Source organism: Pan paniscus, chromosome 3 (genome assembly GCF_029289425.2).
Source record: "Pan paniscus chromosome 3, NHGRI_mPanPan1-v2.0_pri, whole genome shotgun sequence".
Classification (NCBI taxonomy): Eukaryota; Metazoa; Chordata; class Mammalia; order Primates; family Hominidae; genus Pan; species Pan paniscus.
Genome location: NC_073252.2, coordinates 166715366 through 166743243, shown reverse-complemented (window position 1 = coordinate 166743243; position 27878 = coordinate 166715366). Strand labels below are relative to the sequence as shown.

General features: G+C 38.5%; 2 protein-coding genes across 4 annotated transcripts in view; one reads left to right on the top strand and one right to left on the bottom strand.

Annotated features, from left to right (window-relative positions):
* CBR4 (carbonyl reductase 4) overlaps positions 1-27878 on the top strand; it is a 130949-nt gene that overhangs the window by 50929 nt on the left and 52142 nt on the right. The gene's annotated exons all lie outside the window — the stretch shown is intronic.
* LOC100988158 (myotubularin-related protein 9-like) overlaps positions 1-27878 on the bottom strand; it is a 45156-nt gene extending 17278 nt beyond the window's left edge. The window contains exon 1 of the mRNA XM_055111993.2: positions 1-27878. This exon is cut by the window's left edge and continues 17278 nt beyond it. The gene's annotated coding sequence lies outside the window, so the exon portion shown is untranslated.

The following is a 27878-nucleotide window of genomic DNA, read 5'->3' as shown; positions in this document are numbered from 1 at the left end:
CAAAGACCAGGCTTTTGAATTAACCCAATCCAACAAAGACAAAAGAGAATAAAAAAATGAACAAAGCCTCCAAGAAATTTGGGAATTATGTTAAATGACCAAATCTAAGAATAATTGGTGTTCCTGAGGAATAAGAGAAATCTAAAAGTTTGGAAAACTTATTTGAGGGAACAATCAAGGAAAACTTCCCTGGTCTTGCCAGAGATCTAGACATCTAACAAGAACCTCAAAGAACACCTGGAAAATTCTTCACAAAACATCATCACCTAGGCACATGGTCATCAGGTTATCAAAAGTCAAGATGAAGTAAAGAATCTTAAGAGCTGTAAAGCAAAAGCATCAGGTAATCTATAAAGGAAAACCTATCGGATTTCCAGCAGTTTTCTCAGCAGAAACCCTGCAAGGCAGAAGTGATTGGGGTCCTCTCTTTAGCCTCGTTAAACAAAATAATTATCAGCTAAGAATTTTGTATCTAGTGAAACTAAGCTTCCTAAATGAAAGAGAGATAAAGTCTTTTTCAGACAACTCCTGAGCGAATTCACCACTACCAAGCCAGCATTACAAGAAATGCTGAAAGGAGTCCTAAATCTTGAAAGAAAATCTTGAAATACACCAAAATAGAACCTCCTTAAAGCATAAATCTCACAGGATCTATAAAACAATAACACAATGAAAAAAAGCCCAAGGTATTCAGGCAACAACTAGCATGATGAATAGAATAGTACCTTACATCTCAATACTAAAGTTGACTATAAAGGGTGTAAATGGTCCACTTAAAAGATACAGAATGGCAGAATGGATAAAGATCATTCAAGACTACTATGAACACCTTTATGCACACAAACTAGAAAACCTAGAGGAGATAGATAGATTCCTGGAAATATACAACCCTTGTAGATTAAACCAGGAAGAAACAAATTCTGAACAGACTGATAACAAGTAGCGAGATTAAGAGTAATTAAAAAATCGCCAACAATGAAAGGCTAGGACCAGATGGATTCATGACTGAATTCTATCAACATTCAAAGAAGAATTGGGGCTGGGTGTGGTGGCTCACGCCTGTAATCCCAGCACTTTGGGAGGCCAAGGCAGGTGGATCACCTGAGGTCAGGAGTTTGAGACCAACCTGACCAACATGGTGAAACCCCATCTCTATGAAACATACAAAAATTAGCTGGATGTGGTGGCAGGTGCCTGTAATCCCAGCTACTTGGGAGGCTGAGGCAGGAGAATTGCTTGAATCCAGGAGGTGGAGGTTGCAGTGAGCTGAGATCACACCATTGGATTCCATCACAGGCAACAAGAAAAGAATTGGTACCAATCCTACTGAAACTATTCCAAAAGATAAAGAGAGAATCCTCCCTAAATCATTCTATGAAGCCAGTATTACCCATATACCAAAACTAGGAAAGAACATAACAAAAACAACAAAAAAAACTACATATCAATATCCCCAATAAACATAGATGCAAAACTCCACAACAAAATACTAGCTAACTGAATTCAACAATATATTAAGGATAATGCACCATGATCAAGTGTATTTCATGATGGGGACGCAAGGTTGGTGTAACATACACAAGCCAATAGATGCAATACACCACATAAACAGAAGTAAAAACAAAGATAATGATCATCCCAATAGATGCAGAAAAAGCATTTGACAAAATCCAGCAGCTTTTTATGAGTAAAACCCTCAGCAAAATTGGTACAGAAGGAACATACCTTAAGGTAATAAAAGCCATCTATGACAAGCTCACAACCAACATTATACTGAATGGGGAAGCGTTTAAAGTATTTCCTTTAAGAACTGAAACAAGACAAGGATGCCCACTTTCACTACTTCTATTCAACACAGTACTAGAAGTCCTAGCCAGAGCAATCAGACAAGAGAAAGAAAGGGCATCCACATTGGTAAAGAGGAAGTCAAACTGTCACTGTTTGCTGATGATATGATCGTATACCTAGAAAACCCTAAAGACTCATTCGGAAGCTTCTAGATCTGATAATGAACTCAGTAAAGTTTCAGGATACAAAATCAGTATATACAAATAAATATCACTGCTATACACCAACAGCGACCAAGCTGAGAATCAAATCAAGAACTTAACCCCTTTTACAACAGCTGCAAAGAAAATAAAATATTTAGGAATATACCTAACCAAGGAAGTATAAGATCTCTACAAGGAAAACTACAAAACACTGCTGAAAGAAATCATAGATGACACAAACGAATGGAAACACATCCCATGCTCTTGGCTGTGTAGAATCAATATTGTGAAAATGACCATATTGCCAAAAGCAATCTATAAGTTCAATGCAATTCCTGCCATAATATCATCACCATTCTTCACAGAACTAGAAAAAGCAATCCTAAAATTCATGTGGAACCGAAAAAGAGCCTGCATAGTCAAAACAAGACTAAGCAAAAAGAACAAATCTGGAGGCATCACATTACCCGACTTTAAACTATACTACAGGCTATACTTATCAAATAGCATGATACTGGTATAAATATAGACCAATGGAACAGAATAGAGAACCCAGAAATAAAGCCAGATACTTAATAGCCAACTGATCTTTGACAAAGCAAATGAAAACATAAAGTGGGGGAAAGCACACCCTATTCAACAAATGGTGCTGAGTTAATTGGCAAGCCACATGTGGAAGAATGAAACTGGGTTCTCATCTCTCACCTTATACAAAAATCAATTCAAGATGAGTCAAAGACTTAAATCTAAGACCGAAAACCATAAAAGTTCTAGAAGATAACATCGGAAAAACTCATGTAGACCTTGGCCTAAAGAGTTCATGGCCAAGGACCAAAATGCAAATGCAACAAAAACAAAGATAAATAGATGGGATTTAATTAAACTAAAAAGCTTCTGCACAGCAAAAGAAATAATCAGCAGCATAAACAACTCACAGAGTGGGAGAAAATATTCAGAAACTATCCATCTGACAAAGGGCTAATATTTAGAATCTACAGGAACTCAAATCAGCAAGAAAAAAACAAATAATCCTATCATAAAGTGGGCTGAGGACATGAGTAGACAATTATCACAAGAAGATACACAAATGGGCCAGGTGCAGTGGCCCATGCCTCTAATCCCAGCACTTTGGGAGGCCAAGGCTGGTGGATCGCTTGAGGTCAGGAGTTCGAGACCAGGGCCAACATGGTGAAACCCTGTCTCTACTAAAAATACAAAAAAAAAAAAAAAAAAATTAGCTGGGCACGGTGGTGTGTGCCTGTGATCCCAGCTACTTGGGAGGCTGAGGTTGGGAGGATTGCTTGAACCTGGGAAGCAGAGGTTGCAGTGAGCCAAGGTTGCACCACTGCACTCCAGCCTGGGTGACAAAGTGAGACCCTGTCTCAAAAAAGATAAAAAATAAGATATACAAGTGGCCAACAAACATATGAAAAAATGCTCAACATCACTAATTATCAGGGAAATGCAAATCGAAACCACAATGTGATACCACCTTATTCCAAGAATGGCCATAATTAAAAAATAAAAAAATAATAGATGTTGGCGTAGATATGGTGAAAAGGAAACAGTTTTACACTGCTGGTGGTAATGTAAACTAGTATAACCACTATGGAAAACAGTATGGAGATTCTTTAAAGAACCAAAAGCTACCATTTGATCCAGCAATCCCGCTCCTGGGTATCTACCCAGAGGAAAAGAAGTCATTTTATGAAAAAGACACATGCACATGCATGTTTATAGCAGCACAATTCACAATTGCAAAAATATGGAACCAGCCTAAATGCCCATCAACCAACGAGTAGATGAAGAAAATGTGGTATATATATATATATATCATGGACTACTACTCAGCCATAAAAAGGAATGAAATAACAGCATTCGCAGCAACCTGGATAAAGCTGGAGATCGTTAGTCTAAGTGAAGTAACTCAGGAATGGAAAACCAAACATCATATGTTCTCACTTATGAGTGGGAGCAAAGGCATTAGGAATGACATAATGGACTCTGGGCCTTGCAGGGAAGGGTGGGAGGGGGGTGAGGGACAAAAGACTACACACTGGGTGCAGTGTACACTGCTCAGGTGATGGATACATCAAAATCTCAGAAATCACACCTAAATAACTTATCCATGTAACCAAATACCACCTGTTCCTTAAAAACTTGAAATAATAATAATTTGAAAAAAAAGTCTACTCAAAAAAAATGTTCTTTTGTGGATTGATGAGGACATAAAACAAAAATCAGGTAGGGAAGAAATTGAAATTGGTTCTTCACATGATACACAAAGGTAAATTCCAGATGGAAAAAAGTACTTAAATATCAAAATAAAATGCTTGGTAGAACATATGGAAGTGAATATTTTTCTGATTCTGGGGTGTGGCGGGAATTCTTAAACATAAAAAAGAAAAGTTTGGTCAAATTGACTATATTAAAATTAAGTCCTTTTATTTATCAAAAAAATCCCTTAAAGATAGCAAAGACTGATTACAAACTGATAAAAAGTTTATGCAATATAGATAACTAATAAAGAGTCAGTATCAAGAATATATAATGCAACAATAAATCAATAAGGATAACCCGTTAGGAAAATGGGCAAAAGATAAAAAACAGGCTTTTCATAGAAGAGGAAACACATAGCCAACATATGTTGAACCTGTGTTCACACTAGAGATATGCAAATCAAGACCACATGAAATTTCGTTGACATTTGAGTGGCAAAAATTAATAAGTCTGATAATATCAATTGATATAGGGCAGGCCTTCTCCAACATCAGCAGGAATTACCTATGAATCTTTTTTTAAATGCATCATTTGATTTAGTAGATTTGGAGTGGGGCCTGAGATGCTGTATTTCTAACAGATTTCCAAGTGATGCTGATTCCACTGGTCTGTGGACTACAATTTCAGTTGCAAAGTTGAAGAGTATGTAGATCAGCGGGATCTCTTAAATATGAGAGGTCCGTTTTTGTTGTTGTTGCTGTTAGCCGGCAGCCAGTCTTTGCTTCTAGAGGCTGCCTGCATTCCTTCTCATGTTTCCATGGGCAACATGGAGGCTCAGTCCACTAGCAGTGGCAGGTTGAGTCCCACTCATGCTTTGAATCTGTTGAACTCTATCCTTCTGCTGCTGTTTTCTGACCAGCTAGAAAAAATTTATTTGCTTTTAAGGGTTCATGTGATTATACTGGTTCTAGCCAGATTATCCAGGATACTCTATATTTTGAAGTGTATAACCTTAGTTATATTTGCAAAATCCCATGAGCCATGTCATGTAAAATTCACAGGATCCAAGGATTAGGGAATAGGCATCTCTAGGGGGATCATTCTGTTTACCGTAATGAAAAATTATGATCTTTTGCTCAGTTCCCAGACTTGGACCAGTTCTCTGATCCAGACCTAATCAATTGAAGGGTCTCCTTCATGAAGAACCCTGCAATAATACAGCAAATGTACACAGAGCAGCTGTCCAACCTTTCTCAAAGGAATCTATGCTCACTTGTCCAAGTAACAGTACACTGGAGAAAGGAATCTAACCAGGTGTTTCAAAGATTCTTGGGAATACAGTCAAGCTAACATTGTTACTTGGGTACCCAAAACACCATAGTGGCTCTGATGTTAATGGGAGCATATGGAGATGGGGTAATGAATGGAGTGCTGGCCCAAATCTGTTTTACAGTTCGGTCCACTGTGTCCCTAGACATACTCTGTGGTCATTTTCCCACTTCCTGAATGCATAATCAGCATGGACATATTTAATAACAGGCAGAACCATCACACTGGTTCTTTGACTTATGGAGAGACAATTATCATGGTAGGAAAAGACAAATAGAAACCACTGACCCTTCTCTTTCTCTGCAAGATAGTAAATCGGAAATAATACTATATCCTGGTAGAATGGCAGAGATTAATGTCAGTCTCAGTGACTTAATGGTTGAAGTGTGGTGATTCCTATCATATTCCTACTTAATTAATAAGACTGTCCTTGCAAAGGACTGATGGAATGTGCTAGGTGATGGTAAACTATTACAGTACATTTAATCAAGCAATTTCCTGGCCACAGCTGCTGTACCAGAAACGGTATCTTGACTAGATGAGATGAACACAGCCTGTGGTACTTCATAAGCAACTATTGACATGGAGAGTGCCTTCTTTCAGTTCCTGCCTGACAGGAAAGAGAATCAGAAGGAGTTCACATTCACTTGGAATTGACAAAAGTATACATTTATGGTCGTGCCCTAGGGCTGTATCAGCTCTTCTGCCCTCTGTCACAGTATAGTCCAAAGGGACCTTGATTGCCTGGACGTTCAGTGAAACATCATGATCCACTCTACTGATGATAGCATGTTAGTCAGTAACACACTTTGGCAATGCCCTACAATCCTTTTCTCCCTTGCATTTTTATCACACTTGTTTGGTAAAACCATAATTTACATGATAAACTTTTGATTTTGTTCCTGTAGAAAATATAAGGGCTATGTTAGAAAGTCATAAAAAAGGGCAGTTTGGTTTTATGCTAAATTCACGATTACCAACCTCAAATGATGACTTTTATTTTCTCTAAGAAATTACTTGCTGGCTTTTGGTGTGGCAAAGGAAAGGCACTGGTGTTTGAGGAGAGTAGAGGAGGTTTGAATTTGTCATTATGGAAAGTGAGAGAGTGAGGTGGTTAGAAGGGAGTATAAAGATCAGGTAGTGTTGAGGGCCGTCCTTGGAGATGAGCTACCACAACAGTTGAGGCATGGAGTATCCTATAATCATGTTTCCTCCCATACTCATTTTTGGAGATTTTCTGGCATTAATAATTGCTTTGTTTTATATTTGTGTAGTTTGAAATGTGTCTATTATTATTCTGTCTTCAAACTCAACAGCACTCTAGAATTTCTCTCAATACCATGGTCTATCAGTTTTTGTTTGTTTGAGATACACTTTTTAGTACCCCCTCTTGCCTACTCCCCATCCACCTGCTCCAGTACAGACTGAATGGTTTTTAGTGTGCTGCACAATTTTTAAAGTGGGACTTTCCTTCACCACCATCCTAGAAATTTCTTTTGGCTTATTTCTGTTTTCAATGACCTGTTTCCTAGGTAGCAGAGACTGCTGGTTGTTTTCCAAGGTCCATTATTCCTTTCCTTCATAATAATAGAACTCCCTGTTTTTTTAAAATTATACTTTAAGTTCTAGGGTACATGTGCACAATGTGCAGGTTTGTTACATAGGTATACATGTACCATGTTGGTTTGCTGGACGCATCAACTCGTCATTTACATTAGGTATTTCTCCTAATGCTATCCTTTCCCCAGCCCCCAACCCCCTGACAGGCCCCAATGTGTAATGTTCCCCGCCCTGTGTCCATGTATTCTCATTGTTCAACTCCCACCTATGAGTGAGAACATGTGGTGTTTGGTTTGCTGTCCTTGTAATAGTTTGCTTAGAATGATGGTTTCCAGCTTCATCAATGTCCCTGCAAAGGACATGAACTCATCCTTTTTTATGGCTGCATAGTATTACATGGTGTATATGTGCCACATTTTCTTAATCTACTCTATCATTGATGGACATTTGGGTTGGGTCCAAGTCTTTGCTACTGTGAACAGTGCCGCAATAAACATACGTGTGCATGTGTCTTTATAGTAGCATGATTTTTTTTTTTTTTTTGAGATGGAGTTTTGCTCCGTTGCCCAGGCTGGAGTGCAGTGGCGCAATCTGGGCTCGCTGCAAGCTTGGCCTCCCCGGTTGCCGTTCTCCTGCCTCAGCCTCCTGAGTAGCTGGGACTACAGGTACCTGCCACCACACCCGGCTAGTTTTTTGTATTTTTAGTAGGCACTGGGTTTCACCGTGTTAGCCAGGATGGTCTTGATCTCCTGACCTTGTGATCCGCCCGCCTCAGCCTCCCAAAGTGCTGGGATTACAGGCGTGAGCCACTGTGCCCGGCCCTATAGTAGCATGATTTATAATCCTTTGGGTATAATGTAATGGGATTGCTGGGTCAAATGGAATTTCTGGTTCTAGATCCTTGAGTCGCCACATTGTCTTCCACAATGGTTGAAGGAATTTACACACCCACCAACAGTGTAAAAGAGTTCTTATTTTTCCACATCCTCTCCAGCATCTGTTTCCTGACTTTTTTCTTTTTTTTTTTTTTGAGACGGAGTCTCGCTCTGTCGTCCAGGCTGAAATGCAGTGGCGCAATCTCGGCTCACTGCAAGCTCCACCTCCCGGGTTCACACCATCCTCCTGCCTCAGCCTCCTGAGTAGCTGGGACTACAGGCATCTGCCACCACGCCTGGCCTTTTTTTTTTTTTTTTTTTTTTTGTATTTTTAGTAGAGATGGGGTTTCACCTGTTAGCCAGGATGGTCTCGATCTCCTGACCTCGTGGTCCGCCCTCCTCGGCCTCCCAAAGTGCTAGGATTACAGTCGTGAGCCACGTTTCCTGACTTTTTAATGACACCATTCTAACTGGCATGAGATGGTATTTCATTGTGGTTTTGATTTGCATTTCTCTGATGACCAGTGATGATGAACATTTTTTTCGTATGTTTGTTGGCTGCATAAATGTCTTCTTTTGAGAAGTGTCTGTTAATATCCTTTGCCCACTTTCTGATGTGGTTTTTTTTTTCTTCTAAATTTGTTTAAGTTCTTTGTAGATTCTGGATATTAGCCCTTTGTCAGATGGGTAGATTGCAAATATTTTCTCCCATTCTGTAGGTTGCCTGTTCACTCTGATGATAGTTTCTTTTGCTGTGCAGAAGCTCTTTAATTAGATCCCATTTGTCTATTTTGGCTTTTGTTGCCATTGCTTTTGGTGTTCCAGTCATGAATTCTTTGCCCATGTCTATGTCCTGAACGGTATTGCCTAGGTTTTCTTCTAGGGTTTTTATGGTGTTAGGTTTTATATTCAAGTCTTTAATCCATCTTGAGTTAATTTTTGTATACGGTGTAAGGAAAGGATCCAGTTTCAGCTTTCTACATATGGCTAGCCAGTTTTCCCAGCACAATTTATTAAATAGGGAATCCTTTCCTCATTGCTTGTTTTTGTCAGGTTTGTCAAAGATCAGATGGTTGTAGATGTGTGGTGTTATTTCTGAGGGCTCTGTTCTGTTCCATTGATCTATATCTCTGTTTTGGTACCAGTACCATGCTGTTTTGGTTACTGTAGCCTTGTAGTATAGTTTGAAGTCAGGTAGTATGATGCCTCCAGCTTTGTTCTTTTTGCTTAGGATTGTCTTGGCTATGTGGGCTCTTTTTTGGTTCCATATGAAGTTTAAAATAGTTTTTTCTAATTCTGTGAAGAAAGTCAGTGGTAGCTTGATGGGGATAGCATTAAATCTATAAATTACCTTAGGCAGTATGGCCATTTTCACGATATTGATTCTTCATGAGAATGGAATGTTTTTACATTTGTTTGTGTCCTCTTTTATTTTGTTGAGCAGTGGTTTGTAGTTCTCCTTGAAGAGGTCCTTCACGTTCATTGTAAGTTGTATTCCTAGGTATTTTATTCTCTTTGTAGTAATTGTGAATGGGAGTTCACTCATGATTTGGCTGTTTGTCTATTATTGGTGTATAGGAATGCTTATGATTTTTGCACATTGATTTTGTATCCTGAGACTTTGCTGAAGTTGCTGAAGTCAGCTTAAGGAGATTGGGGGCTGAGATGATGGGGTTTCTAAATATACAGTCATGTCATCTGCAAATTTTTAGTTTGATACATGGATACCAAAACAAAAACAAAAAACATGTCCCAAACTGCCTTAAAGCTAAGTGTGGCTATGTGACTGAAAGCTGACCAATGAAATACAAGCCTTAGAGTCTGGTTCATGGTAACTCAAAGTGCTGAACACAGTGATCTACACATACTTGCACAATAAATATTTGTTGACTTACTAAATCAATGTTTCTTCAACCTTGGAGACCCTTTTTTCCTGACAGAGCTTTTCTTGCTTATTGAAATCTTAGTTTTCAAGGCTATTCTCAAATACCATATCATCCAAGAAGTTTTCCTTGTCCTCTCCTCCATTAGAGTTATTTCTTATATGAATGTTTATACTTCAGTTTGGGGAATTACAGCTGATACCCATTCTCTTGATAGTGACTTCTGTGTGGTGGTTATAGTGGCTGGGTTTCTTTGATATGAAGAGTATTGCATACTATTCTATGACATTTTTACCACTGCTTACAAAGAGAGAAGGTGCATTGGCTTGTGGGGAGAAAAATACCTTTTTAGGCTTTACTTGTTTCCATTGGATTGTGTGTTTCGATTGAAGGTCGTCTTTATTTTTTATTTTCCTTGCCTTGCTGTGTGTCTGGCATTATGACATAAGAAAATCAATTGATTTTGACAAAACTTAGTGGCCTCAAGAAAGCTGAGGTTAAAGGGAAGAGAGTTTGAGAGAACATATGCATACTCAGACCTTGGTTTTCTACAACAGCCTAAATTTTAACCAGACAGTTGTCTAATCATGCAACACAAGCAAGGGGAGTGTAGTTGAATGATATTGTCAGAGTATTGTTCTGTGATGGCTCAGATGCCATTTCCACAGAAATATACCTGCTTGCTTGATCATGCTGGTCAGAGCAAAATTTCCCACGTGCTGGATGCCATTTATGCATTTAGCTTGATGGGTTACTATACTACTGATGATCTATATTTCCTGTCAGTTGCATTTTAGTTATTCCATCCTGGGAATACTGCCATTCATTGTGATTGGATTTGGATGTTCCCCAACTGTTCTTGGGCATGACATTAAAAAAAAAGGTTTTTGAACAACCAGCTAATCTTTATTGTGCATGGAGACACAGTAATTATACTCCCATAGGCGCTTTTTGTTTCTTTGGTCTTGGAGCATCCCTCTGCAACCTATTCTGTGGCTGATGGTACAGTAGCTATTAATAGTTTATACAGGAGGTCGGGCGCGGTGGCTCATGCCTCCCACCACTTTGGGAGGCTGAGGTGGGCAGATCACCAGAGGTAAGGAGTTCGAGACCAGCCTGGCCAACATGGTGAAACCCTGTCTCTCCTAAAAATACAAAAATAGCTGGGCATGGCGGTGGGCACCTGTAATCCCAGCTATTTGGGAGGCTGAGGTAGGAGAATTGCTTGAACCCAGTAGGCGAAGGTTGCAGTGAGCTGAGATCACACCATAGGACTCCAGGCTGGGCGACAAGAGTGAGACTCCATCTCAAAAAAAAAAAAAAGATTTATACAGGAGTTTCTGAATTTGCTAATGTTCTTGGGAACTCAGGTGCTCTAATTGTCAATCCATTGTGGCATAAGACATCTGTGTTCTGTTATCTTCTCTGAATGAGTAAGTGACTCTGCTTTCAACAGTTACCCACCTTTTTGAAGAACATCTGACTAATTTATGAAGTATCTGGATTTTAAAAATTATTAGCATTTTAATTTTTCCTAGCTGAGGTGCTATGATAACATCAGGATAAAACTGGCTTTTGGCAGTCAGTTGTGCTGAAATCAACCACAATTTAAGTCAGGGCTTGACCATCCAAATCTTTCTGAGTGCTTCCTCAGTCCTTCCCGTTAGTTTCAGTGGAATGAACATGGATTTTGAAATACTGGAATTAAAATTGTTTTAGCACTTACAGTTTTATTTGGACAATTATTTAAACTATCTGAATGATAGGTTCCTAATGCTCAAAATGAGGAGTATACTTGTTAAAGTATAAGTGTTTGAAATACTTTGTGTCTAGTAGACATTTAATACAGGTTAGTCCCCCTTCTCTTCTCTGTCTTTAAGAATTCCAAAACTGTTTTTGCCCCTTGGGTTCTATGACATCTCACTCCTGATTTTCTTCCTCTTTCTGATTTTCTTTATTGATTTCCTTCATGTGCTCCTTTACTCTGCTGGTCTCTTAGCTGTTGATTTCTCAAAGTTCTGTCCTGGGCTGTCTTCTTATTCAACACGTTTCCATTAGCCATCTAGATAGTTTTTATAAAAATGCTTATAATATCCAAGTATATCTTCACTTTAGCTTTTTTTATAGTTTGGATTCATATATTTAACTGTATTTTTCTTGAATATCGTACAGATTCCTCAAATCCAACATGTACAAAATGGAACTCATCATCTTTCTCTACCAACCAGCAATTCTTCTGTGTTCTTAATCTTAATATTCACTCTCAATTATTTAGTGGATCAAGCCAGAGACCTGAGTATTATCCTCAAGTCTTTCTTCTCTTCCATCCCGTACATTTACTCATTAATCATATCTTATTAAGCCTAATTTCCAAGCAACCTTGAGTTCTCCTAACCCCTTCCATCCTGATATCCATTGACGTGGTCCAGACTTGGAAAATTATATCAGCAGTAAATCAGAATGCCTACTTTATAACATCTCCACCTGTCTTGAGTTATAAAAACACTTTGCTGTGAATGTAATATATGGTTGTGTATTTTCCATAAAATATTTCGCTTTCAAGAAGGGGAGAGAGTAGAAAAAAAAATCCATAGTTTTTGACTTACCTTTTAATTTTAGGATTTTATTTGAAATACATAGTAAAATGGTTTTCCTTTGTGTTTTCTTTCATTGCTGTACTCTTTCAGAGATTACCTAATTTTTAATTGTTTACATCTTTTTTCTTTTTAAAAACATTTAACTCTTTAATATAATGGTTTTTTTTTTTTGCCTGCCTGCCTTCCTCCGCTCCTTTCCTCTCCTCTCCTCTCCTCTCCTCTCCTCTCCTCTGCTCTCCTCTGCTCTCCTCTTGTTCTCCCCTCCCCTCTCCCTTCCTTTCTTTCTTTGACAGAGTTTCACTCTGTTGCCCAGGCTGGAGTGCAATGGCACCATCTTGGCTCACTGTAACCTCCACCTCCCGGGTTCAAGCAATTCTCCTGCCTCAGCTTCATGAGTAGCTGGGATTACAGGCGCCTTTCGCCATGCCCAGCTAATTTTTGTATTTTTAGTAAAGACGGGGTTTCACCATGTTGGCCTGACTGGTCTCGAACTCCTGACCTCAGGTGACCCACCTGCCTTGGCCTCCCAAAGTGCTGGGATTACAGGCATGAGCCACCACACCCGGTCTCTTTTTCTTTTCTTTTCTTTTAAATATAGTGTTTTTAAAGCTATTTTAGTTCATGGATCTCATGGAGAAACTGGAAACTGTGGACTTTCCACCTAGAAAAGTACACATATTGAATTTTACATTTTTAGGGGTTTCACAGTAGACAGCCAGAAACCTGTCCGTGAATGTTTTAGATTCTTTTGGATAAAGCATCTCTAAACTGTCTAGAAATTCTTTTTTGTTCATAATATAATATTCTATAGATATTGAGACAACTCTTTACATACAAGACAGAATAAATTTAGATATATATATGTAGAAAAGACATAAGATTTACAGTTTCTAACTTACTTTTCAAACACTTGGCATAGGGATGAAAACTTGGCACTTAGCTCCTTGTTTAAATCTGAATCTGCAACTGAGCAAGGTATTCATATGATTTATGTCTCAGAGTTAGTGCCAGTCATAGAAAAAAAATTTCAATAGGACAAAGAAAGCGTCAGTATCATCTCTTGCCTTTCAGTTGGTCAGTGCTGCTTTTATGCTGTTACCTAGTACCCATAACCACCGTCTTGTAATACGTGATCACTTTCTAGGCTCTAAAGTTGGCTGTCCCCATCAAATTCTCTTGTGGAATTGCTCAGCAAGCAGTTTGAGATTGGATAGAGCTCATTCAGATTTTGGTGTTCATGACTAATAATTTCGACTGGAAACAGCTTGTGCTTATAGAGTTGTGTTATTTTCTAAGTTGAAATAGATGCCATCGCATACCTACCAACATAATCTAGCAACAGGAAACATGCTCATTTTGGTAAGAGGTACTCTCTCTTCTAACATAAAGACTTTTAAATCTCAGCAAACATATTTCTTTCTTGTGGCAATCTTGTTTTTAAGAAAGTACATGGATTTAAGAAAGTAAATATTAATATGATCACTTACACTATATTCAAGAGTAGTTTCATGTAGTACTTATTCTAATAAAGGTGTTTTTAAAAAGGAAATAGTAAATAGCATCTATACAGCATTTACTGTGTTCTTGGGTTGGAAGACTCAATATTGTTAACTGATCTGTATATCTTTTCAGTACAACTGATAGTATACAATAGTAGAAAAATGTATTTCTTCTATCTGAATGCCTCTGATGAACTTCTCTGGATCCTTTAAGACTTCCTGAATATTTTATACATTCTCTAGTTATAGCATATACTGCATATATTAAAATGATTTACTCATTTTTCCACTAGATTGTGAGCTTATGTAGTATTTGTTATATGGTTCCATGTTTCTCCTCCCTTGTTTTGGTACTTTCAAATAATAGTAGACACTGGAGAAATGTTTACTGCGTTAAAAACAAAAACAAAAGTGGTTAACTTTGAGATAATGTGGCTATAATGTGTTTATGAAATAATAATTCCATGTAGAAATTACCCTCTTTTACCAGATAAATTGTACCAAAGACAGAGAGTTCTGCTTCTGGAATGGCAGCAAACAATAGGAAAATGGGACTAAATTCCATTTACAGTAGCATTAAAAGCCATAACATTTAGGAATACATTTAACAGAAGTATAAAACCTGTATGTTCAAAATTAGGTAATATTGATGGAGAGAAATTAAAGATCTAAATAGACAAATTTACCGTGTTCTTGGGTTGGAAAATTCAATATCGTTAACATGTTAGTTTTCTCTAACTTGATCTGTGTATAAATTCAGTACTATTCAAATACAAATTTCAGAAGGTTTTTTTTTTTTTTTAAATAGAAATTGAGGCTGGGCGTGGTGGCTCACGCCCAACTTTGGGAGGCCGAGGCAGGTGGATTACGAGGTCAGGAGTTTGAGACCAGCCTGACCAACAAGGTGAAACCCCATCTCTCTAAAAATACAAAAATTAGCCGGGCATGGTGGCACGTGCCTGTAATTCCAGCTACTCAGGAGGCTGAGGCAGGAGAATTGCTTGAACCCTGGAGGTGGAGATTGCAGTGAGCCGAGATCATGCCACTGCATTCCAGCCTGGGCAACAGAGTGAGACTCTATCTCCAAAAAAAAAAAAAAAAAAAGAAGAAGAAATTGATAAGCTGATTTAAAAATTTGTGGTAACGTAAACCACTGAAATTAGCCAAAGCAGTTTTATAAAAGGTGAACAAAATTGGAGAAATTATACTACCTGATTTTAAGACGAACTATGATGTGACAGTAATCAAGACAGTGTGGTATTGGTGAAAGGATAGATATATAGATCAGTGGAACTAAAGAGAGAACCCAGAAGTGGAGCCACACAAGTATGGTCAATTGATTTTTGACAAAGGTGCCAAGGCAATTTCAGTGAAGAAAAGGAAAGACTTTGAGCAAATGGGGTTGGAACAACTGGATAGCCATGTGAAAAAAATGAACCTTAATCCCTACTTCACACCATACAAAAAAATTAATTTTAATGGATACAACATAAATCTAAAAACTAAAACTATAGAACTTCTGGAAGAAAATGTAGGACAAAAGTGACTTTGGGGTAGGCAGTGATTCCTTAGATAAGACACCAAAAACATAAACCATACAGAAAAAAAATGGTAAATTGGGTTTTATAAAAATCAAGAAATTTTGCTCTTTGGAAGATATCATTAAGAAAAGGAAATGAAAAAGAAAGTCACAGACTAGGTGAAACTATATATATACATATATACATGAAAAAGGACTTTTAACCAGAATATATAACAGACTCCTAAAACGAATAATAAGACAACAAAATAAAACATGGCCAAATGATTTGAATAGACCTTTCACAAAAGATATCTGAGTAATTGTAGGTATGTGAAAAGATGCTCAGTAGCTTTAGTCACCAGGGAAATGCAAAGTAAAACCACAGTGAGATACCACCAGATATCCATTAGAATGGCTGAAAGGAAAAAGGCTGACAATACCAATTGGGGATATGGAGCAACTAGAACTTTGTTGCCGGTGGGAATGTAAAATGTTACAAACTGCAAAACTGGCATTCTCTTAAAAAGTTGAACATACACTTAACATAAAATTCAGCCATTCTACTCCTACATATTTTCCCAATATAAATAAAAATACGTGTTCACACAAAGATTTGTATATTATTGTTCATAGCAGTTTTATTCGTAATAGCCAAAATTGTAAGCAATCCACATATTCATTAATAAGAGAATGGATAAACAAAATATAATCTATCCATACAATAAAATATTACTTAGGAATACAAAACAACTATTATACACATAGATAAATTGCAAAATAATTATGCTGAGTGAAAGAAGCCAGATTCAAAAAAGAGTATGTATTCGTCTGTTCTCATGCTACTATAAGGACATACCTGACAGTGGGTAATTTTTTTTTTTTTCCTGAGATGGAGTCTTGTTCTGTCACCCAGGCTGGAGTACAGTGGTGTGATCTTGGCTCACTGCAACCTCCGCCTCTTGGGTTCAAGCAATTCTCCTGTCTCAGCCTCCCGAGTAGTTGGGATTACAGGTGCTCACCACCACGCTGGCTAGTTTTTATATTTTTAATAGAGACGGGGTTTCACCATGTTGGTCAGGCTGGTCTTGAACTATTGACCTCGTGGGTAATTTATAAAGGAAAGAGGTTTAATTACTCATAGTTCCGCAGGGCTGGGGAGGCCTCAGGAAACTTACAGAGGGGAAGCATGGCAAGCATGTCCTTCTTCACATGGTGGCAGCAAGAAGTGCTGAGTGTAGGCAGGGAAAACCCCTTATAAAACCATCAGATCTCGTGAGAACTCACTATCACGAGAACAGCATGGAGGTAACTACCCCCATGATTCAATTACCTCCCACTGGGTCCCTTCCACGACATGTGGGGATTATGGGAACTACAGTTCAAGATAACATTTGGGTGGGAACACAGCTAAACCATATCAGAATTCATATTGTGTGATTCCAGTCATATAAAATTCTAGAAGATGCAAACTAATCTACCATAGCAGAAAGCAGAACAACAGTTGTCTGGGCCTGGGAGTGAAGGCAGGGGTGGACTACAAGGTGCATGAGAAAACTTTTATAGGTGGTGGAAGTAGTTTGTATCTTGATTCTGGTAGCAGCTTCGTGGGTGTATATGTTTTCACAATTCAGATACACTTTAAATGAATGAGTTACACCTCAGTTAAGTTGGTAAAAACAAAGGGAGGATAGCAGTGATGGGAGAAGGTTTCTGAATTTTGGTTGAGGAAACAACCTGGGGCACACAGCATTGAAGAACAAAATTTCCCCCTACCTACACTAAGGGGTACAATGTTTAGTCTTGTAGTGACTAGTCATATGTCATCTAGTGTGATGTTTGTCAAAGCAATTTTTTACTCTTTTAATTAGAAGCCTCTTCAAGAGTAAGTAAATCATTTTTAATTTAGTCTAAATAAGAATGTTTAATATTGGTTTCCTCCTCTGAAAGCTTTTGAGTGATAAAGGCTTCAAATGAATGGTGGCGATGTAGTGTTCAGAATATATTCTGAAGAGACAATTTCTTCTTTCTGAGAGTGATGGAAATCTATGCCTCATCTTTAAATCATTTTAGCTGACGCACATATTATTTAAGTATCTGTGGGCATATTTGAAATTAATACCTACTGCTTTTGCCAGCGGGAAGATAGGAATCTTGTTCATGTATATCTTTACTGGAATTTTGAGTGATGTCTTATACTACTCATCTACTATAAGGTGATTATGTTACTAATTCTTAGTGCCCTTTCATAGATGTGAAACATCTCAGTATAGGGTTTCACGTATTTTGCAGGGAGGTTAATGGAAAGATAAGGCCTTTGGAGCCAGATAGTTCTGGTTTCAAGTTCCAGTTCTGTAACTAATCGTGCTTTTGGCAAATTATATCCTTTCTCTAAGCCTGTTTCCTCACCTGGAAAAGAGAATAACCCTTCCTACACTTATTGTAAGGATTAAATGAAATAGCGTTAAGGTACTGGTGTAAACCTGGCATATAGTAAGTACTTAGTAAATATTATTTCCATTCTGTTTTTGTTTATTTTTTTGAGACAGGGTCTGGCTGTGTCGCCCAGGCTGGAGTGCAGTGGTGCAGTCTCAGTTCACTACAACCTCTGCCTCCTGGGCTCAAGCAATCTTCTCCCCTCAGCCTCCTACATAGCTGGGACTATAGGCACATGCCACCGTGCCTAACTAATTTTTGTTTTTTTTTTTTTTGTGGAGACAGGGTTCTGCCGTGTTGCCCAGGCTGGTCTTGAATTTCTAGACTCCTGCCTTGGCCTCCCAAAGTGCTAGGATTACAGGTGTGAGCCACTGCACCCAGCCTATTTCCCTTACTCTTGATAAGGAATGCTGGTGTATTGTATCTGGGGTCCTCCCTGTATCTGGGGTCCTCCCAGTGCTGGAAGCATTATGTTTCGTATTCCGGTCTTTTCCACTTTGCTGATATACATTCTGAGCCTTATTTTTCAAGTCCTATTTTCAAATTTATTCATTTTGATCTGAAACATATGGGTTCTGAGCAGTATGATTTCTGGTTTGTTCACAAAATGTTAACTCTGATCTATATTGCTGAACATATCTCAGAGAGTGAATACTTGTTCTAAAAGCAGTGCTGCTGTGCCGATTGTATTTTATATACATCAGACACTTTAATCCCCTTAGTTAAGGGGTCAGTTAGAAGTAAATATTTGTGCCCATAGGTTATTAAGGAGCTGCCAAGCAACCATGAAATTTTCCCATGGTACAAGGGTCTGACTCATTTTAATCTCACCTTTCTCTGTGGTCAAGTTGTATTGAGCTCAGATTAATCCCTTGTGGCCATTGCTGCTCCATAGCTGGCAGCTTTTATGCTCTAGGCCCATAGTCCATGGTCTGTCCTGACCAGTCTCTTGACGTATGCACTTGATGTCAGTTCTAAGGCTGGTTTTCCCAGCCTTTAATCTTTGATCCATAGTTGGGGCAGGTTGGGGCTAGGGATGGGGATGTATTCCTACAGGATACTTTGGAGTGCTACCTTCCATAGTAATCCTGCTTTGCTTTACAATTTTCCACTCACTCACTCTTGTGAGTGAGAAATGTGACCTAAGCTACAACCTGAAAGCAATGAAAGAGAAAACTATAGTAGCATAAAATATGTTCAGCTGTCTTTGAAAGAGTGTCTACTATCCATAGCTCCAGCAATACTGTTACTTTTAATCACAAAAACCACAATTACTTTTGCACCAACCTAATAGTGTTTGTTTAAATTTAGCTTTTCTATTTATCAGTTATATATTAACATTATTTGGAGAGTCATTTCCTATTTCTCAAAGAGAATCACTTTAATCTCTGATTCATTTGGTATTAGCCCCCTTATTTCTAATTTATCATATTTCTTGATTTTTCAGAATTAGGCCTCATGTATTGACTTCTCACTAAGGAAGAGGAGGATTTACCTCTCTTTGACCAGCACCCTACGTTGCTGTATGCAAGCATACTTCCCATCCTGCCATCCTCCAATATAGTTATATCATAATCATTAACTACATTATGACAATTACATAAATATAATTCACAGCTAAACTATGTAGGATTTGATAGTTACTTTTCCTTGCCTGCACAGTATTTTGTTTTTCCTGGAATTGATAATTCTATTTCTTGTTCATATAATTAGTTATCTGTGTTCTCAACACTAATTCATTAATTCCGAACCATTCTCAGTTGTATAAATATCCTGTTCATATCATTCAGAAACATTGAGTAATTTATCATTTTCTTATCTTGAATAAATATTTCCTGGAGTCTTCTGATCTGTTCCAATCTTGACTGATTGTTTTCTGCTGCATAGCTGTTGTTTAGGGGCGGTATCATCTTGTGGATTTTCTTTGCCTGTCTAATACGTTGGATCGTCTCTTCCATGGATCTCATGTCTTCCTTTTCATGGTTTATGACTTCATTTGGTGGAGTACATCTTCAAGTAACTTTCTGAAAAAATGTGTTTGGGAGACAAAATATTTGAGACCTTCAGTATTTGCAGATGTTTTAATTTCCCATATACTAAATTGACTGAGTGTAGAATATGCTATGGTTTAAGTACCCCCTCCAAAACTCATGTTGAAATTTAATTGCCATTGTGATAGTATTAGAGGTGGTACTTTTAAGAGGTGATTAGGTTATGAGGGTGGAGTTTGCTTGCCTTTCTGCTTTCTGCTATGGGATGATGCAAAAAGAAGGCCCTCACCAAATGGCCAAGCAGATGCTGGTACTATGTCTCAGCCTTCAGAACCATGAAGCAAATAAATCTCTTTTCTTTATAAATTACCCAGTTTGTGGTATTCTTTATAATAGCAGGAAATGGACTAAGACAGAATACTAGCTTGGAAACATTTTCCTCAGAATTTTGAAAGAATTGTTTCATTGTCTTAAGTCTTTCAGTGTTGTGCTTAAGAAGTTTTAAATAAAATGTATTTTATTTGTGTGTGTGTGTATTTGCCTCTGGAAATGCTCAGGACATTTTCTTTGCTTTCATTGTTATAACATTTTATTGTGGTAGTCTTTGATTTAGGTCTTTTTTCATCTGTTGGTGGATTCCATAAATCTCTCTTTCTCTCTTTTTGGTCCTACTTTCTGGGAGATTTCCCCAGTTTTATCTTCAAACTATATTTGAGTCTTTAATTTTAGCTACTTATTTTTTACTTTCTGAGAGTTCCTTTTCTAAATATTCCTTATCTATAGCATCCTGTGCTTGTTTCCTGGATGCAGTGTCTTCTGTTATTTCTTTGAGCTTGGACAAATTAATAATAGAAGTTTTCTTCTCTATGTGCTCTAACTTTCCAAGCTTCTGTATTATTTAGATCCCTGTCATATTACATGCTGTCTTAAAATGTTTGGCAATCTTTGGCTATCTTCTTAGGCTTAACAGTGGAGTGTTAATAAGCAGATTGGGCTGGACATTGTGGCTCACGCCTATAATCCAAGCACTTTGGGAGGCTGAGGCAGGAGGATCACTTGAGCCCAGGAGTTCGAGACCAACCTGGGCAACACACGAGATCCTGTCTCTATAAAAAAAAAAAAAAATTAGCTTTGCAGGTGGTGCATGCTGTGGTCCCAGCTACTTGGGAGGCTGATGTAGGAGGATTGCTTGGTCCAGAGACGTTGAGAGGCTGCAGTGAGCTGTGATTGTGATTGTGCCACTGCACAGGCAACGGAATGAGACCCTGTCTCCAAAAAACCAAAAAAAAAAAATGCAGATCAGAGTGAATGTAGGTTTTATTAAGCCTCTAAATCTACTGTTTACCTCTGGATCCAGCTGCCAATTTGTAGGAAATAGAAATACTGAGGACACAACCCTGCCTGCCCACTGTCTGGAAACAGAAATAGATGCGGTGCCTTTTGCGGGGGGCACGGTGGGAGTAAGACTGGCCTTTCGGATTGTGTGGGAGCTGAGTGAGGCCTGTGACTGCTGGCTTTCCCTCACTTTGCTGACAACCTACATGACTCAGCAGAGGCAGCCATTATCCTCCCAGGTACACAACTCCATTGACCTGGGAACCTCACCCACATCCTCCACAGCAGCTGCAGCAAGACCTGCCCAAGGAGAGTCTGAGCTCAGACATGCCTAGCCCTTCCACCACCTGCTAGTCCTTCTCTACCCGCCCTAGTAACTGAAGACAAAGGGCGTATACTCTTGGGAGTTCTAGGGCCCTGCCCACTGCCAGTTCCTCTCCATACTACCACAGCTGATGCCCTCTGGAAAGAGCCACCTCCTGGCAGGAGGCCAACCAGCACAAAAATAGAACGTTAAACCACCAAAGCCAAGAATCCTCACAGAATCCATTTCACCCCCCTGCCACCTCTACCGGAACAGGTGCTGGTATCCATGGCTGAGAGACCCATAGACAGTTCATATCACAGGACTCTGTGCAGACAACCCCCAGTACCAGCTTGTAGCCTGGTAGACTTGCTGGGTGGCTAGACCCAGAAAAGAGATAACAATCACTGCAGCTCGGCTCTCAGGAAGCCACATCCATAGGAAAAAGGGGAGAGTGCTACATCAAGGGAACACCCTGTGAGACAAAAGAATCTGAACAACAGCCTTCAGCCCTAAACCTTCCCTCTGACAGAGCCTACCCAAATGGGAAGCAACTAGAAAACCAACTCTGGTAATGTGACAAAACAGGGCTCTTTAACATCCCCCCAAAATCACACTAGGTCAGCAGCAATGGATCCAAACCAAGAAGAAATTTCTGATTTACCCCAGAAAGCATTCAGGAGGTTAGTTATTAAGCTGATCAGGGAGGCACCAGAGAAGGGTGAAGCCCAATGCAAGGAAATCCAAAAAAACGATACAAGAAGTGAAGGGAGAAATGTTCAAGGAAATAGATAACCATAAAAAAAAATCAAAACTTCAGGAAATATTGGTCACACTTATAGAAATGCAAAATGCTCTGGAAAGTCTCAGCAATAGAATTGAACAAGTAGAAGAAAGAAATTCAGAGTTCGAAGTCAAGGTCTACAAATTAACCCAATCCAACAAAGACAAAGAAAAAAGAATAAGAAAATATGCATAAAGCCTAAGAATATTTGGTGTTCCTGAGGAGTAAGAGAAATCTAAAAATTTGGAAAACATATTTGGGGGAATAATTGAGGAAAACTTCCCCAGCCTTGCTAGAGACTTAGACATCCAAATACAAGAAGCACAAAGAACACCTGGGAAATTCATCGCAAAAATATCATCACCTAGGCACATTGTCATCAGGTTATCTAAAGTTAAGACGAAGGAAAGAATCTTAAGAGCTATGAGACAAAAGCACTAGGTAACCTTTAAAGGAAAACCTATCAGACTAACAGCAGATTTCTCAGCAGAAACCCTACAAGCTAGAAGGGATTGGGGCCCTGTCTTCAGCCTCCTCAAACAAAACAATTATCAGCCAAGAATTTTGTATCCAGTGAAACTAAGCATCATGTATGTGGGAAAGATAGTCTTTTTCAGACAAACAAATGCTGAGAGAATTTGCTACTACCAAGCCACCACTACAAGAACTGCTAAAAGGAGCTCTAAATCTTGAAACAAATCCTGGAAACACATCAAAGCAGAACCTCTTTAAAAGCATAAATCTCACAGGACCTATAAAACAAAAATACAATTTAAAAAGCAAAAACAAAAAACCACAGTACACAGGCAACAAATAGCATGATGAATGGAATGGTACATTGCATCTCAATACTAACATTGAATATAAATAGCCTAAATGATCCACTTAAAAGATACAGAACTGGCCAGGTGCAGTGGCTCACGCCTGTAATCCCAGCATTTGGGAGGCTGAGGCGGGTGGATCACGAGGTCAAGAGATCGAGACCATTGTGGCCAACTTGGTGAAACCCCATCTGTACTAAAAATATAAAAATTAGCTGTGCGTGGTGGCGGGTGCCTGTAATCCCAGCTACTTAGGAGGCTGAGGCAGGAGAATCGCTTGTACCTGGGAGGTGGAGGTTGCCGTGAGCCAAGATTGCACCACTGCACTCCAGCCTGGTGACAGAGCGAAACTCCATCTCAAAAAAAAGAAGAAAAAAAGATATACAGAACCACAGAATGGATAAGAACTCACCAACCAACTATCTGCTGACTTCAAGAGACTCACTTAACACATAAGGACTCACACAAACTTAAAGTAAAGCGGTGGGAAAAGGCATTTCATGCAAATAGGCACCAAAAGTGAGCAGGGGTAGCTATTCTTATGTTAGACAAAATGAACTTTAAAGCAACAGCAGTTAAAAAAGACAAAGAGGGACATTATATAGTGATAAAAGGCCTTGTCCTACAGGAAAAGATCACAGTCCTAAACATATATGCACCTAACACTGGAGCTCCCAATTTTATAAAACAATTACTAACAGACCTAATAAATGAGATAGAAAGCAACACAATAATAGTGGGAGACTTCAGTACTCCACTGACATCACTAGACAGGTCATCAAGAAAGAAAGTCAACAAAGAACGGATTTAAACTATACCTTGGAACAAATGGACTTAATAGATATATACAGAACATTTCATCCAACAATCGGAGACACTTTCCATTCAGCAGTGCATGGAATTTTCTCCAAGATAGACCATATGATAGGCCACAAAACGAGCCATAATAAATTCAAGAAAACTGAAATTATATCAAGCGCTCTCTCAGACCACAGTGGAATAAAACTGTAAATCAACTCCAAAAGGGAAACCTACAAAACCATGCAAATACATGAAAATTAACCTGCTTTTGGGTCAAAAATGAAATCAAGATGGAAATTTAAAAATTCTTTGAACTGAATGACGGTAATAACACAACCTATCAAAACCTCTGGGATACAGCAAAGGCGGTGCTAAGAGGAAAGTTCATAGCTCTAAATGCCTAACAGAGCACAACAGACATTCTAAGGCCACACCTCAAGGAACTGGAGAAAGAAGAACAAACCAAACCCAAACCCAAACCCAGCAGAAGAAAGGAAATAACCAAGATCAGAGCAGAACTAAATAAAGTTGAAACAACAACAAAATGCAAAAGATAAATGAAACAAAAAGCTGGTTCTTTGAAAAGATAAATTAAACTGATAGACCATTAGGAAGATTAACCAAGAAAAGGAGAGAGAAAATCCAAATAACCTCAATAAGAAACGAAATGGGAGATATTACAACTGACAACACGGAAATACAAAAGATTATTCAAGGCTACTATGAACACCTTTATCCACATAAACTAGAAAACCTAGAAGAGATGGATAAAGTCCTAGAAAAATACAACCCTCCTAGCTTAAATCAGGAAGAATTAGATACCCTGAACAGACCAATAACAAGCAGCGAGATTAAAATCGTAATTTAAAAATTAACAAAAAAAAGTCCAGGACCAGACAGATTCACAGCAGAATTCTACCAGACATTCAAAGAAGAATTGGTACCAATCCTTTTGACACTATTCCACAAGATACAGAAAGAGGGAACTCTCCCTAATTCATTCTATGAAGCCAGCATTACCCAGATGTGGAAAAAGCATTTGACAAAATCCAGCATCCCTTTATGATTAAAACTCTCAGCAAAATAGCATACAAGGGACAATACCTCAATGTAATGAAAGCCATCTGTGACAAACCCACAGCCAACATAATACTGAGTAGGGAAAAGTTGAAAGCATTCCCTCTGAGAACTGGAACAAGACAAGGATGCCCACTCTCATCACTTCTCTTCAACATAGTATAGGAAATCCTAGCCAGAGCAATCAGACAAGAGAAAGAAATACAGGGTATCCAAATCGGTAAAGAAGAAGTCAAACTGTCACTGTTTGCTGATGATATGATTGTTTACCTCGAAAACCCTAAAGACTCCTCCAGAAAGCTCCCAGAACTGATAAAAGAATTCAGCTAAGTTTCTGGATACAAGATTAACATACACAAATCAGTAGCTCTTCTACACACCAAAAGCAACCAAGCAGAGAATCAAATCAAGAACTCAACCCCTTCTACAATAGCTGCAAAAAAATTTAAATACTCTGGAGTATACCTAACCAAGGAGGCTAAAGACCTCTACAAGGAAAACTACAAAACACTGCTGAAAGAAATCACAGATGACACGAACAAATGGAAATACATCCCATGCTCATGGAAGGGTAGAATCAATATTGAGAAAATGACCATACTGCCAAAAGCAGTCTACAAATTTAATGCGATCTCCATCAAAATACCACCATCATTCTTCACAGAATTAGAAAAAAACAATTCTAAAATTCTTATGAAACCAAAAAATTGCCCACATAGTCAAAGCAAGGCTAAATGAAAAGAACAAATCTGGAGGTATCGCACTACCTGATTTCAAACTATACCATAAGGCCATAGTCACCAAAACAGCATGGTACTGGTATAAAAACAGGCACATAGACCAATGGAACAGAATAGAGAACCCAGAAATAAACCCAAATACTTAACAGCCAACTGATCTTCGACAAAGCACACAAAAACAAAGTGGGGAAGGGATACCCTTTTCAACAAATGGTGCTGGGATAATTGGCTAGCCACATGTGGGAGAGTGAAACTGGATCCTCATTTCTCACCTTATACAAAAATCAACTCAAGATGGATTAAGGACTTAAATCTAAGACCTGAAACCATAAAAATTCTAGAAGATAACATTGGAAAAACCCTTCTAGACATTGGCTTAGGTAAGGATTTCATGACCAAGAACCCAAAAGCAAATGCAATAAAAACAAAGATAAATAGCTGGGACTTAAACTAAAGAGTTTTTGCATGGCAAAAAGAACAGTCAGCAGACTAAACAGACAACCCACAGAGTGGGAGAAAATCTTCACAATGTATACATCTGACAAAGGACTAATATCCAGAATCTACAGTGAACTCATTAAGATAAAAACAAACAGTCCCATCAAAAAGTGGGCTAAGGACATGAATAGACAGTTTTCAAAAGAAGATATACAAATGGCCAACAAACATATGAAAAAATGCTCAACATCACTAATGATCAGGGAAATGCAAATCAAAACCACAGTGTGATACCACCTTACTCCTGCAAGAATGGCCATAATGAAAAAATCAAAAAACAGTAGGTGTTGGCATGGCTGCGGTGATCAGGGAGCACTTCTACACTGCTGGTGGGAATGTAAACTAGTACAACCACTATGAAAAACAGTGTGGAGATTCCTTAAAGAACTAAAAGTAGGATTACCATTTGATCTGGCAATCCCACTACTGAGTATCTACCCAGAGGAAAAGAAGTCATTATATGAAAAAGATACTTGCACACACATTTATAGCAGCATAATTCACAATTGCAAAATCGTGGAACCAACCCAAATGTCTATCAATCAATGAGTGGATGAAGAAACTGTGATATATATGTACGGTGGAATACTGCTCAGCCATAAAAAGGAATGAATTAATAGCATTCACAGCAACCTGGATGAGACTGTTATTCTAAATGAAGTAACTCAGGAATAGAAAACCAAACATCATATGTTCTCACTGATATGTGGGAGCTAAGCTATGAGGACGCAAGGGCATAAGAATGACACAGTGGACTTAGGGGACTTGGGGAGAAGGATGGGAGGGGGGTGAGGAATAAACGATTACAAATAGGGTGCAGTGTGTACTGCTCGGGTGATGGCTGCACCAAAATCTCACAAATCACCACTAAAGAACTTACTTATGTAACCAAACACCACCTGTACCCCAGTAACCTATGGGGAAAAAGAAAAGAAACATTGAGGACAGAAGAACATACGGAATTGCACCATGAGTAATCAGCAAAATTCAGGGTGCAGAACACTCTACTGGCCCAGTCTGCTTTCATCAATAGATAAATTGTAAGAAAAAGAAAGTGATGGGAAGGAATTTTTAGACTAAAAGAAACTATAGAAACTTATTAAATTTTAAAACGGGTAAACCAAACTGTACATTCAAAGTGATTAAGATGGTAAATTTTACATTGTATATCTTACCCAATTTAAAAAAAAACATGACAGGGGCACGACTAAACTCTATGTCTATGAGGCATGTAGAGGGACTTCTGAGGTGTCTGGCAAAGTTTTATTTCTTGAGGATGATAATTTCAAGATTGTTAGCCTTATAATAAATTGCTAAGGTATATATTTGTTTTATGTGGTTTTCTGTATCTGTGTTTTAAAGTAATTTTTAAAAGCAGATTGGAAGCTCCGTGTGCGTAGTTGGGATTGCGGGTAGTAGTCTTCACTGTGGGATGGTGTATGTGGACAGACTTTTTAACTGCTGGAACCCCAATGTCAGTTTCTTTAGCTCATCAGTTCTCAAATGCTTTGGTCGCAGGACCATTTTACATGCTTAAAAAATGACTAAGGACCACAGAGAACTTTTGTTTATGTGGGTTACATTTGTCAATATTTACTAATAGAAATTAAAATTGAAT